The sequence below is a fragment of the Canis lupus genome, chromosome 29 (genome assembly GCF_011100685.1).
Source record: "Canis lupus familiaris isolate Mischka breed German Shepherd chromosome 29, alternate assembly UU_Cfam_GSD_1.0, whole genome shotgun sequence".
In the NCBI taxonomy this organism is placed as follows: Eukaryota; Metazoa; Chordata; class Mammalia; order Carnivora; family Canidae; genus Canis; species Canis lupus.
The window spans coordinates 8,625,966-8,637,908 of NC_049250.1; the positions used below are offsets into that span (position 1 = coordinate 8,625,966).

At 43.5% G+C, this 11,943-nt stretch overlaps 1 long non-coding RNA gene across 2 annotated transcripts in view; it reads right to left on the minus strand.

The window, feature by feature from the left end:
* LOC102151447 overlaps positions 1-11,542 on the minus strand; it is a 34,021-nt gene extending 22,479 nt beyond the window's left edge. The window contains exons 1-3 of one of the 2 annotated variants that reach the window (XR_005380969.1): positions 11,279-11,542; positions 11,048-11,174; positions 9,652-9,747 (exon numbers count right to left, since the gene is read on the minus strand). This is a non-coding gene — a long non-coding RNA (uncharacterized LOC102151447). The remainder of the gene's footprint in view (positions 1-9,651; positions 9,748-11,047; positions 11,175-11,278) is intronic. The other variant, XR_005380968.1, reaches the window with a different exon arrangement.
* Positions 11,543-11,943: the final 401 nt, after the last annotated feature.

Below are 11,943 nucleotides of genomic sequence, written 5' to 3' on the forward strand. Positions count from 1 at the left end.
TATTCTAGTCAAAATACCTTTGAGAAAAAAATGTTCTTGGCACAATACTAAACACGTAAGAGCTACTCTAATTATGTTTAATATTTTTGGCACAGTGTCAATTTCCTGTGGTATTGAAAATTACAGTGGAAAGGTTTTTTTCCAAAGTCGTTTCTAAAACAAATAAAGCCTATACACAACAGACACGCACGTACTGCTGTTAATTTGATGTAGAACACATCCCTCAGTCCAGGGAGGAAGACAATGAACCCTGCCCAAACTCACCTCCCCACACAGATCAGATAAGAGCCAAGGGATACAACCACAGGATACCCGGTATCCAAAGGCTGCTGTGAAATCAGGTAGGATTTGGATAACTGTTGGCAGATCCAACTGTTGGGGATCAAAAATGGCACCAGTGGTGGAAAGTCTTGCTCCTGGTCACACTCAAGAATCACTTATTAATTCATTGATTGAGTCATTCAGTCATTCAGCAAATGTCATTTGTTGTTTGCCAGACATTGCGCTAAGTGCTGGGAAAATCACCCTGCCTTATGAAGATTTCAGGCTAGTGGGAGAGAAAACAAGCCATTACAATATTGGGTAATAAATACTTTGACTAGGAAATTGGCTCAAATTTTGGCACCGACTCCAAGACAGAAGTCTTCTCATAGGCCCGGGAGAGCACAGACTAGGCGAGGCGAGTGGCCATGAAAAGTGACCATGTCTTGCCTAGTAGTACTCCTGTCTGATTGGCAGCCAGACCATTACTAACCAGACTACTGCGAGCCATATAGTAGCCTTGTGATTTAACTCTTAATTCTGGGCCTACAAGGTCATGGTCTAAGGTTAAATAAGAATAGTGATAACCTGCACCTAGAAGTGGCTCCTCGAGCTCCTTCTGGAACCTCTGTCAGGTTCGGCCTCCTCGCCTCCACTCCAGCCTCCACCATGTCCATCAGGGTGACCCAGAAGTCCTACAAGGTGTCCACCTCCAGCCCCCCGGCCTTCAGCATCAGCTCCTCCGCCTTCTCCCGAGTGGGCAGCAGCGGCAGCTTCTGGGGTGGCCTGAACAGCAGCATGAGTGTGGTCGGGGGCTACGGCGGGCCCGGGGCCGTGGGGGGCATCACTGGCCCTCTCAGCGAACCAGAGCCTGCTGAGCCCCCTGAAGCTGGAGGTGGACCCCAACATCCAGGCGGTAGGCACCCAGGAGAAGGAGCAGATCAAGAGCCTCAACAACAAGTTTGCCTCCTTCATCGACAAGGTCAGACACCTGGAGCAGCAGAACAAAATCCTGGAGGCCAAGGGGGGCCTCCTGCAGCAGCAGAAAACCGCTGGCTCGGAGCAACATAGACGACAAGTTTGGGAGCTGCATCAACAACCTCGGGAGGCAGCTGGACACCCCGGGGCAGGAGAAGCTGACGCTGGAAGCGGAGCTTGGCAACCTGCAGGGGCTCGTGCAGGGCTTCAAGAATAAATAGAGATGAGATCAAATTGCGTGGAGACGTGGACATCGATTTGTCCTCATCAAGAAGGATGTGGAGGAAGCTTACATGCACAAGACAGAACTGGAGCCCCGCCGGGAAGGGCTGACCGACGAGATCAAGTCCTCGGGCAGCGGTATGAAGAGGAGACCCGTGAGCTGCAGCCCCAGATCTCGGGCAACAGCCGCTCCCGGCCCTGGACGGCGTCACCGCCGAGGTCAGGCCCAGAACGAGCACATCGCGCACCGCGGCCGGGCGGAGGCCGAGGCCCAGGCCATGCACCAGATCAAGCGCGAGGAGCTGCAGACCTCGGCCGGGAAGCTCGGGGTGACCGCCGCCCGCCGCACGAGACGAACCGGAGCATCCGCCGCCTCCGGGCTGGGATCGAGCCCTCGGAAACCCGAGGGCTGCCCCGGGGGCCGCCGTGGCCGACGCCGAGCCGCGCGGGGAGCTGCCGTCAAGGACGCCAATGCCCAGGTGGCCGAGCCCGAGCCGGAGGCCGCCCTGCAGCGGGACGGGCAGGTCATGGCCCGGCAGCGGCGCGAGCACCGGGAGCTCCCGAACGTCAGGCTGGCCCCGGACACCGAGGCGGGAGACGGCCGCGGACCCACGCTGCGGGGGCGAGCGGAGCCGGCTGGAGCCTGCGATGCCGAACCCGAGCATCCCTCCGAAGACCAGCGGCGGCTACCCCGGGCCTGAGCTTGGCCTACGGGGCCTCACAAGCCCCGCCCCAGCTACGGCCAGAGCCCCTTCCAGTCCAGCTTGGGCCCGGCGGTTCCTCAGCCGCAGCAGCTCCCCCAAGGCCGCGGTGTGGAGGAGATCGCGACTCGCCCCGGGAAGCTGGCGTCTGAGTCGCCCGACGTCCTGCCCGGGTGAACCGCCACCGCGGCCCTCCCAGCCTCCTTGCTCTTGGGGCCCCATGAAGCCTTTGCGGGAAGGAGCTGTGCAGGGGGCCTCGCGTGCGAGAGACCCACCTACGGGGACCCCTGCGTGGCGCAGCGGTTTGGCGCCTGCCTTTGGCCCAGGGCGCGATCCTGGAGACCCGGGATCGAATCCCACGTCGGGCTCCCGGTGCATGGAGCCTGCTTCTCCCTCTGCCTGTGTCTCTGCCTCTCTCTCTCTCTCTGTGACTATCATAAATAAATAAAAATTAAAAAAAAAAAAGTCTTGATCAAAAACTGGGTATAGGGATCCCTGGGTGGCGCAGCGGTTTGGCGCCTGCCTTTGGCCCAGGGCGCGATCCTGGAGACCCGGGATCGAATCCCACGTCGGGCCCCCGGTGTATGGAGCCTGCTTCTCCCTCTGCCTGTGTCTCTGCCCCTCTCTCTCTCTCTCTCTGTGACTATCATAAATAAATAAATAAATAAATAAATAAATAAATAAATAAATAACCCACCTAAGGCTCAGCCCCGGTCCCCAGCCTACCCTTAGGGGGAGTCTACTGCCCTGGGTACCCCTTCTTGTCCATGCCCCCAACCGAAAGCCAATTCAAGTGTCTTTTCCCAAATAAAGCCACTGTCAGTCCCCCTCCCCCCAAAAAAGAATAGTGATAACCTCTAATTATGGAATGCCAACCACAATAATTGCTATTTATTAAGCACCAGTTTTGTATCAGGAATTAGGCTAAATGGTCTAAAAGCATTATTATTTTACAGTGTTATATGACCAAACACAGTGCTAGGAATTTATCATGTACTATTTCTAAAACTTTGAACAACTCTGTAAGATAGTTACCACTGGCCTGATTTTCCAAATGGGAAAGCAAAGGATAAATGTGGTTTATGACTTGCTCCAGCTTGTACATGAGAGATCCAGGATTACCCTTTGGCCTATAAATCCCAAATTAGTGCCAAATCTCATTAGACTATATCATGCTTCAAAAACTTGTGTCTCAAGCATAAATGGGTCAGAACTTGTGGTTATAAAGTCAGCTGCAGACAAATGCTGGAGAATTCAGGAGAAATGAGATAAAAGCAGAAACATATTATGTCAAGCATGTTTGATTCAATTAATAGTAATGTTAATGACAGAATAATAGTAATAATTCAAATTTTATGGACATGTATTATGTACCAGTCATAGGTGATAGCGAACATTTAGTTTTTTCACCTGCCTGGCATCTATTCTCCTTTCTCTCTGATAACAGAACCTCAGAACCCCTCCCTTGTCCTGATTCTATTTACTTCAGGTGGGATCTACTCACTCACCTGAGGTCCTATCTGAAACTCTTGGACATGAGCTCATGAGCCAGGCCTAACCACATAACATCATTCATGTTTTCAGGGTTGCCACATGCTCTAGTTTGGGCTAACTGGGAGTCATCCTCAGTGCTTTTTTGGGTGTTATCTACAAAACACCTGTGCTGGCTGGATAAACTATCCACCATGGAATTGTCTTTCATCATCTTTGAGAACAGTTTCCTTGAGAAAGACACACAGAACTAAATGGAACTCAGGAATAGACAGACAAAATCTTGACAATATCCAGGTCACACCTGATGCTATCATTGCCCTAGATTTTTCAGTTAAATGAACCCAGATCAGATTGGGTTTGTGACCTTTGCCACTGAAAGTTTCCCATAATACTCCATTCTAACAGTGTACGTGCATTAGTTTATTTAATTACATCTAGTTGTTGTAATAGCCCTCTAAGGCTGCGTATACCTGGAATGAAGTAGATGTGGGATATACCCAGGCTATGTCAAAGTTGATGATCTGAACAAGTGTCTACCACTATCTTTTTTTCTCTTCCTTACTCTAGTGTCAGAATATTGTGTAATGACTATAGTCACATTGCTACACTGATTGACATATCCAATTTTCACCACTTTGGGTGTTATTCAACTTAAAAACACCAATGCTGTTGCCTGAAAAATTAGCTCTAAGTACTGTATTTCCCTGAAGTCCTGCCCCATGATGTTAGCTCTTTGTTGTAGAACATGACTTCTTTTTTCAGTTTCTACTGCCTACCAAACCTGTTCACTGGGATTCCTGTCTGCAACTTAAGGTCTATTGCAATAGGATCTGAGAAGTCCCCAGAGCAATCAGAAAGAAATAGAAGCATTACCAGTTGGAGTGTCCAAACTAGCAAGTTGTAGGAGTGAACAAGCTATGGAGATCTGAGCACCTTGAAAATTCACCCAGATGAGCAGATTCTGGCCCTAGACTATGAGTAAAATACTCTTGAGAAAACCCAGTGGAAAAACTGATTTGAACTCCAGAGCCCTATAGGATCTTGGTAAAGATAATCATGAAATCACAATTGTAAGCCCATTGTTGGGCAAAATTATAGGGCAACCTCCAGAGTACAGGGCCCTTGAAAGACTGCCATGCTTAAGATAAAGTCACAACTCCAAACTAAAACATATATGGAAGGAAAATTCAGAGACATAACTGGGATATTTGGCATTCGTAGAAATAGAAATAATTAGGGAAACATAAAAAGACTTAAAGTATGAACAAAATATTTAAAGAGAAAACACAATTTATATAGAATACAAACAGGAGGTTATAAAATAACAATGGACCAAGGAAGGAACCAAGGAAAAATGTATGGTAACTGAAATAGAAAGTTAATAAAAATAGATGTGCTAATCAATAAAGGTGACAAAGTGGAAAGGGACTTGGCTAAGTGGAATATAGACTAAAGGAATCTCTCGGGCCATAACCCAAAATGGAAGTAAAATGAATGGAAATTTAAAAAGAATTTTGGAGGGAGAGCAGAATGAGACATTTAAACTTACATCAGATGGCAGTGTCCAAGAGAGACAATAAGTGAAAAGGTCTTATTTCCCAAGAAATAAGAAGAGTTTAATCCTTTCATTAATCCATTAATGTTAATTTCCCAGAAATTAGGAAAGACATGGATTTCAAATGGAAAAGACCTGTTAAGTATCTTTTAACATTCTACACTTAGCATAATTGAAATTTCAGATTATCAAGGTCAAAGAGAAAATATGGAAATTCTCCACAGAGAAAAATCAGGTCAGGAATAATTGATTAATTCAAAATTATTGAATAATTCAAATTAATAGCATAATTCTCATCTGCAGGGATAACTTCCAGAAGGCAATCAAGTATATTATCTTCAAAGTGCTAAAGGAAAATGATTGTAAACCCAGATAAACTTTTTCTTTTTTCTTTTTTTTTAATTGGAGTTCAATTTGCCAACATATAGCATATCACCCAGTGCTCATCCCGTCAAGTGCCCCCTTCAGTGCCCATCACCCAGTCACTCCAACCCCCCACCCACCTCCCTTTCCACTACCCCTTGTTCAGATAAACTTTTTCTTAACTTGTGAAGGCAAAATAAAGACAATTTAAAAAATACAGAGAAGGCTTTAAAAGTTTATTGCCCATAGATATTTTTTGAAAAAAAAAAACTAATTCTGTACCTCTGTAAGAATAAAAAATAAACCTTCTGGTAGAAGGACAATGTGGGACAAAAGAAGAATCATATATATATATATATAGAAGAAGAGATGAGACACTTGTGTGTTTGAGTCTATTGAGCATCTGACTCGATTGTGGCTCAGGTCATGATCATGATCATAATGAGATCAAGGCCCATGTCAGGCTCAGCCCTGAGCATGGAGCCTGCATAAGATTTTTTTCTCTCCCTCTGCCTCTCCCTCGATCTCTCTCTGCCTCTCCAAAAAAGAAGGAGGAGGAGGAGGAGGAGGAGGAGGAGGAGGAGGAGGAGGAGGAGGAGGAGGAGGGAGAAAGGGAAAGAACAGGTTAGGAATCGGGATGTTGACTGTGTGTCTTTGGGCAGTTTCTTTTTGTAACGGAACCTGACTGGTTCTTGCATCTGTAAAATGCCATGATTGCTTATGAACTTCACAACTTCCCTTGGCAAACAAATGGAAGTATTCTGTTACTGATTTTTAGCTTATTTCAACATATTTATCTCTCACCCATCTCTTATGTCCACTGCAGGCCAGCTGAGGGCTCTGCTATGCACAGTCTTCTTTAGGATGTAAGTTGCTTCAGAAGCCACTGTCTTGAAATGTATTGTTCAGAATCAAAGAAGGAAGAGAGTAATGCAGATCCCACCCTGGCACTTAAAGCATGTTCTTCCATTCATATTTCCTTGGTCAGACAAGTCATATGACCACACATGACTCCACAGGGCCTGGCTGCCCTACTCTATGACTAGATGGGGAATCAAGTATGTTCGGTGAATAGCTTTAATCACCACCACACAGCAGTAGGGCCATTTCCCTCACCAAAGTGTTGGAGAACGTTCTGGGGCAGTCTAGTTTATTTTCCTGCTGGACCTATGTTTTCTACAACAAAGGCTGTTGTTATTATATCACTTATTCAGAGAGTCAACTCTGGCTAGGTGTGTCTTTTTCACCCTGACACATACCAAAAGATGTCAACTCTCCTTAGCAATAAGCAGGTCATCTCTTCCAATGGGAAGAGATGTAAATTAGAAATCTGTAAATTAGAAAACACAAAGAGTGTCTCAATGGAATATTATGCCATATGAGATTCTCAATAACTTACACATTGCTACAAAAAATCTGTAAAATGCTTTATCACGGTTTGCCGGTTGTTAGCAGTATTAGAATAAATGATCAAGTTTTGATTAAAAATAATTGTTCTCAGGTAGCCCTGGTGGCTTAGCGGTTTAGCGCCGCCTTCAGCCCAAGGCCTGATCCTGGAGACCTGGAATCGAGTCCCATGTCAGGCTCCCTGTGTGGAGTCTGCTCGTGTCTCTGTCTCTGTCTAATGAATAAATAGATAAAATTTTAAAAATAATAATAATAATAATTGTTCTCATCTCCTTATCAGTGAAATACAAAACTGAAATTCATATACTGGACTTCATTAATTTATCATACTTTAATTTTTCTTGATTATTATTTAAGGTGTGTATAAATATGTATTATTTGTGGTTTTGTTGCTTATGGGTTTAGAGTCATATAAATCTGACTTTAAATCTTGACTCTGCCCATTACTAGCTAAGTTATCTCTGTAAGTTACTAAGTCACACTGAAACTCATTTTCCTTACTTACCTGGGATGATAATACTCTTCTAGGAGGTTTTGAGAGGATTAAATGAAGCAATGTTTGTTTATAAAATGTCTGGCACAGTGCCTGGCCAACACTCAGTAAATCTTAGGACTTCTCTTACCTTCCATTTTGCTCAAACAAGACTGCTATCCTATTCAGGTTGCATCCTGAAATCGGATGCCTAAGATGTGCATTTATTCTTTCAACTAATCACGGAGAATAATGAGTAATTAGGGAATGTAAAGGCAGAATAAATAAAATTCTTGATGACAGTTGGTTGGCAGAATGGTAGTAATTCAATGCAAAACTTAATTCTGTAGCTTATAAATTCCCCACGATGATTGTCTCTAGAGTTCTTGAATTGTATCCCCCTGGAAATCCACATAAATGCAACATGAACACCCAGGCTTACGAATCAAGGATGCATAATCATCTACTCAGATTTCCACTGTCCTTTATATGTGAGAGGTAACCAAGCACCTGGCACTCAGAGGAAAAAGCACCTGGTGTTTTGCTCCATGCAACCACTGACTTTTCTTATCTTGAATTCCAGGTGTGTCTTTTTTCTCTTTCACACAATTTATTCGTCTTCATTTATTCTTCCTCTCTCCCTGTCATCTCTTTGTCTTTCTATGACACTACTTGCTACCTCCTCTTTTTTACCTTGCTTCTTATTAGATATATTTCCCCAATTTTCTCTCTTGCCATTTATGATTCAGTAATTTATTGGTCACTTACTGCACATTGCCACCTAATTGCCACTCTTCCCTCAATTCTATTCATTACTTATTGAGAATGGTAAGACTTGCCTTAGCTTTTAGATCCATACAATCATCCCAGGATCAGGGACACTTTGTCCTCTGCATGACCTCCTCCACAGCAATCTTTGTAGATGACCATGTCTTCCAGAGCCTACCAATGGAGAGAATCCTCTTTCTTCGGAATGTATTTCATGGCATTGTCAAGAAGATCTGACATTTGGAAATACCTTCCATTTGCACTCAATTTACCTCCCCATTATTTCTGCTAACTTATCTCAGGGAAATATACTGGAGACTTCTTCGCAGAGCCTTCTAATATTTGAAAATACCAGTTGTACCTGTGTCTTCTTCTACTGCAAACAAACGTTCTCAATTTTTGCTTATTATTTTGCCTGTGATCAGAACCTGTACGTATAAATTTGATGTTGGGATACCTGGGTGTCTCAGCAATTCAGCACATCTCCCTTTGGCTCAGGGCATGATCCTGGGATAAGGATCCAGTCCCATATTGGGCTCCCTGCATGGAGCCTGCTTCTCTCTCTGCCTGTGTCTCTGCTACTCTCTTTCTGTGTCTCTTATGAATAAATAAATAAATAAATAAATAAATAAATAAATAAATAAAATCTTAAAAAATAATAATAAATAAATAAATGTGATATTCTTGAGCCCTGGATCTTGATCTTCGCTTCCCACTCTGCCTCCCCACATCATACGCTGAAAGGATGTTTAATGGGCATCTGTCATCCGGGTATCTCAAAATGGGTTCAGAACACAGATAACCCAAGAGATAACTATTTTCTGGCTGGTTCTCCCAAAGATGCAACATCAACCTGCAATCATGAGAGACTGAATATACAAATGGACAGTGGCCAGACCATATATAAAAGTAGGGCTGTAACCAAAAATCTTTAGCAACAAGTTCAAGAAGCCAACCCATTAACTATACTTGAGGACCAGGGAGCCAATTGGCTAGCCACAAGTCAGACATGTAGGAAGTCTGACCACTTCTCTAGTAACAACCCAGGGAACCAAACAATAGCCCCTATAACAATTGACTCCAAGTGGCCAAGACTTGATTAATAATTGATAGCTTCCTTAATTTTGATTGCCACTCTTAACTTAGGATCAACCAGAAAAAGCCTGTATGTACATATTTAAAAATAGGTACTATAGGGCAGCCCCCGTGGCGCAGCGGTTTAGCGCCGCCTGCAGCCCGGGGTGTGATCCTGGAGACAGACCCAGGATCCAGTCCCGCATGGGGCTTCCTGCGTGGAGCCTGCTTCTCCCTCTGCCTGTGTCTCTGCCTCTCTCTTCGCTCTCTCTGAATGAATAAATAAATAAATATATTTAAAAAATAAGAAAAAAATAAAAATAGGTACTATAAACCAATCATACAGGATACCGCACCTCTATTTGGCTGTCTACAGCGTCCCCAGGCCAACATCTTCCAGTTAGGGCATATTGAAGCCTTCTTTTCTCCCTCCTCCACCTGTCTTTGAGTTTCTGTGAAACAAACAAGATGGGGTTGACTTCCTTGGTATAGCAAGCTCTGAATACATAGGCTTTGCTTGCTTTTCAATTGGTTAGTCTTTGCTTATTTCCAGAGGTAGGAGCTTAGTGGAATAAAGTAGTGATTTTCCCATGGTAGGATCTAGTTTTTACATGGGGGAAGGGCACCAGACAGAGACAGAAATTCTTTCCAATTAAAACTGAGGAGCATATAAGGATTCATATGGACAGGACTCTTGTCTCTCCAGCTCCAAGTTGAGAGGACCATGCTGCTGTGATGCTAAATCCCTCTTAGGGTCTTTGTGTCCAGTTTTCCTATTCTCTCTGAGTCCTGGTCTGAACTGAGTCCATGATAAAGAGGCATACAGAGAGACTCAAACATAGGAAGACATTCTTCTCCATTTTAGAAATGCATTTTGAATATGATTCCCTCACCCCGTCTTATTCCAGAATATTACTATTATTACGTGCCAAGAAAAATCTACGTCAGTTTAATTTCCAGTTAAAAGAGAAAGGACATGGTGAACTAGCTGTTTAATCAGCCGATCTTCAACTTTTGGAAAGTCAGTAAAAGATCTTTCTCTTCCTCCTATTTTTTCTACATAAATGTATCATCACAAATGATGACTTAACATTACAAATGAAATTTAATTTTGGACTATTGATCTAGACTCCCAGCAGGTCAAGAGAAACAGGGCAGGCTAGGTGAAGCAGGGAACAAAGACTTTGAAGAGAGAATAATTTTTAGTCATTCTCAAACCAAAAACCTTGATGCTGTGTTTGTGGGAAATAGAAGGGAGTGATGGTGGGGAAGAAGAACAGAAGAGGTTTTTTTTTTTTTCCCCCCAGGGATGCCAGACTATACAATGTGGGATGAAGATGCTTTCTTTCACTGACCACCCTCAACTGGGGGAAGTTTACAAGATACATCACAATGGTAATGGCCCATCCATAGTTGGGGGGGGAGGGGGCAATAGCCCTGGAGGGGTTTGTCATTTAAGGCAGTGGTAGAAATAAATGGGAAAGGGTTTTGATCTTTCTACATTTATACTTACCAGTTATTTAATGCCTACTTTATACTAAACACTGTATTATCTGCTTTTCATTACATATTCTCATCTGTTTCATTAACATCAACTCCATGAGGTTGATACTGTTAATGACCTCCATTTTGTAGATGAAGAAACTGAGACTCAGAAATACTGTTGAACTTGTTCAAGGTCATAGGATCGGTTAATAACAAGCAGAGCTGATATCTAAACCGAAGTCAGCCTGGGTTAACCATGGAACATACCCTGGTTTCTGTCAGTTCCCACGCTGAGATCACTCTCAAGTGCAGCATTTATTGCTCAGGGAAGGCAGGCAGCCTTGGGATCCCACACCAGTGTAGTGGAAGTCTGGCTGTAGGGACCAGCAGAAAACTGGGAAGGAAAGAAGCTTCGTTAGCCCCTGTTTGAAAAACAATAAGGTAAAGAATAAAGTTGATCCTGATCTTCACAGTATTAGAAAAGCCTCTGGTATTTACATCATTGTTCTGAAGACACGATCTACAGACGATGTATTTACATGAAGAATATTATTGACTGCTGAGTTATTCTCTGTCTTTTGATTTTGTGCCTCCCCCGTGGGGCGAAGAGCACTCTGAAGCACAGCAGACGAAGAGCATGCTATGTTTGTTGACAATAGTTATCCAACTTATTTTTCGGATGTGGAGGCAGAAAGTGAGTAAGTGACTTGCCAGTTTTCATAAAATAAGTCAGAGGCAGAATAATGAGAGCTCAGAGACTCTATCGTCAGGGACAGCTTTAGGTTTCCTAGGCTACAGGATCTACGTGTCAGCAGATAACAGAATCAGTCAGAAGAAAAATATTAAATGGCATCATTGAAAGTATCTTTTAAATTTAAAAAGGAGCTATCACAAATGAATCTTCGTGGCAGAAACAAATTAAAATTATTAAAATAGGATAGCTTTTATCCTTCCACAGAATAAAACTTTAGCTGACAGCTATGCTTCGATAGACTTTTCTATTTGATTTTTGGTGACTTAATGGAATAAAGTCATGGTTTCAATCACAACAGTATATAGAAAAGATAATTAGAGGAGATAAATGTACAGACAATTGCAAGGATGAGAAAGTATAGCAGAGTACAATTTCCAGACGATGGAACAAAGAATTATAAATACAGTGG